This window comes from Copidosoma floridanum, unplaced genomic scaffold, assembly GCF_036245765.1.
Source record: "Copidosoma floridanum isolate Cflo_tuat_1 unplaced genomic scaffold, Cflo_Japanese_pri ptg000065l, whole genome shotgun sequence".
Classification (NCBI taxonomy): Eukaryota; Metazoa; Arthropoda; class Insecta; order Hymenoptera; family Encyrtidae; genus Copidosoma; species Copidosoma floridanum.
In genome coordinates, this window is record NW_028321942.1 from 65,001 (window position 1) to 67,500 (window position 2,500).

At 54.8% G+C, this 2,500-nt stretch overlaps 1 pseudogene; it reads right to left on the bottom strand.

The window, feature by feature from the left end:
* LOC149373023 (large subunit ribosomal RNA) overlaps positions 1-2,500 on the bottom strand; it is an 8,121-nt pseudogene that overhangs the window by 2,276 nt on the left and 3,345 nt on the right.

The window sequence follows — 2,500 nt, forward strand, 5'->3', positions numbered from 1 at the left end:
ATGGTGGTACTGGACATAATCACGCCCTGGTACCCCCAAGCTCCCAGCATCGATCCAGCCATTGGACACATTTTCCTTCCGACACTCGCGCAGCTCGCAACCATCAACCGAGTTGTACAGGCGGTCCCTCCACCACTTTGCCCTCTTCTCCGCTGTGTCTAGCCTAGCACCCTCGCGGGTGATAGCCCTTTCAGCCCACGTGAGTCGCTTTTGGACCCACGGGGTTTGAACGGCAACCCTCGCCGCGGGAAGGGAAGAGTTTACCATGTTTTTCAGCCTTGAAAATGAAAGACCTGGCACGGTAGTAGCAAAGGATGGGATTCCAAGACCGCCATCTCGGGAGGCAGTGTGGAAGTATCCAACAGCCATATCCGCCGGAAATCGGAGCCATCCGCGAACCGCATGCCTCACCTGAATGTCAAGAGCCCTGAGTTTCCCAACGGTTACCCCAGTCAATACCAACCTATGGTAGTATCGGGGTATCAGGAAACAGCGCAAGATTTTGAGACGCTGTTGGGGTTTAAGGGGAGCCCTCGTGATCCTATCTAGCTCATCCGTCAATGTGGCACTGGCCCGCTTCTGACCTATAGGCCTGAAGTCCACTCCTAAATAGCGCCACTCCTCGGTTGGAGTGAGCTGATGAATGGGCGAGCCATCCATTAGATGGAATTGTGGAGTGGTCAGGACCTTATATTTCTTAGCTTTGCCAGCAGGCACTATCGACAGAGCTGAGCACTTGGATTCATTTAACGAGAGCCCAACCTCGTGCCCCTTACCCTCAGCAATCAGGAGGAGCTGGCTCATACCCCTCGTGGTCGAGGAAACGAGCGTGCAGTCATCGGCGTATGCCAACGCATTAACTCGGCACTCTCCAAGGTCGTAGCCGATCCCATCAGGCAAAGCCTTTAACACCCGGTCGACCACCAGGCAGAAAAGCAGAGAGGATAACGGGTCGCCCTGTCGAACCCCTCTTCGTACCTCTATCTTTTGTGTGCGCTGATCCTCAACTTCAAGCACCGTGCCACTAATAGCATACGTGCGAGCTATATAGCTGTTAAAACTCGCAGGCAAGCCGGCCTCTCCCAGTATGGCGGTGATAGCATGGTGGCTTACGCTGTCAAAGGCCTTTGCAAAGTCAAGCGTGGCAACATGAATTTCCCGAAGTCGACTTCGCGCGTCCTCCAACAGCGCAGCTAGTGCAGTGATGTTCTCTGCACAGCCATCATCAAGGCATCGCTGCCTCACATCTATGATCCCCGCTTCCCTAATACGGTGGGCGAGGATCTTATGAAGATGTCTGACTGCCACCGATGCTATGCTAATAGGTCGAAAATCAGCAGGTTGTTCACTTACCGCTTTTTTAGGGAGAAACACGGTCCTGCTCACCAGCATTTCAGCTGGGAACGCTCCAGCGGCTAGCACTATATTGAAGAAAAGGGCTTTCACGCACGCAGGTACAGCCCTCCATACCCGGACGGTCACGCCATCAATCCCTGGGGCCGACGACAAAAGGATGGACACTGCGATAGTCTCTTCGCAAGTTATCGGGTGCCACACGTACGCCAGATCTTCGCGTTCATGCGACTTTGGCGAGGGAGGGAACGGTACGGATTCTTGTCTGAGGATAGGTTCCCAATATGCAGACATTTCCGCTATACCAGGTGACCGCACCTCAGGTGTCCCATCCAGAACCTCCCTTGCTGCCCGGCTCATATGTTTTTTAAACATATTCTGCACACGAGCATATTCCCGCCGTCGTTCCCTCCTTCTGCTAGCCGGTGCGCCCCTCTCAATCCTTCGAGGCCTCTGCGGTGCCCTGTGAGGCGGAGGAAACACCAAACTATACCAGTTGCAAAGCTGACGATTGACTTCTTCACCGGAGAGGAGGTTTTTAGCCACCCCTACCAGTTCTTCAGAATGCCAACCGTTGACCTGCTCGACTACGGGGATAAGATCCCGAACTGCCGAGGGTATGCTCACATACTGGTCGCTTAATCTCACAGTGGCCCGACTCCGCCGCGGCGACGCAGGCGGAACCTCTTCGCTAGCCGACTCGTATTCGGAAGACACATCGCTCTCAGCACCTGCTTCTTCTGCAGGCGCCGGTTGCACAGCCCGAATATCCCGTATAGCCGCCTCTACAAGCGCCCTATACTCTGGATTTCTACGCTGTCCCTTCAAGGCTTCAAGGGTCCTCTCAGGAAACAATTCGAGAAGATGCTGATTCATAAATCGAACATCTCCTCTCACTGTAGCGACTGCCTCCTCACGAGCCAGCAAACGGCGCTCCTCCGGCGACCACCGCGCCTTCGTCTGGCCCTGGACGATGATCTCCGCATTGACCTCTTCAGGATGAGCACGGCGCCTATGCACCCCTAAACCGATCTTAGTGGAAAAATGGTGTCCACACTCCGGGCAGATGAAATCGCCCGCCAGAGTCGGATCGGGGACCAAAGGATCCAGCTGTGGTACAAAGGGACGCCAGTTCGGGTGAACTCTT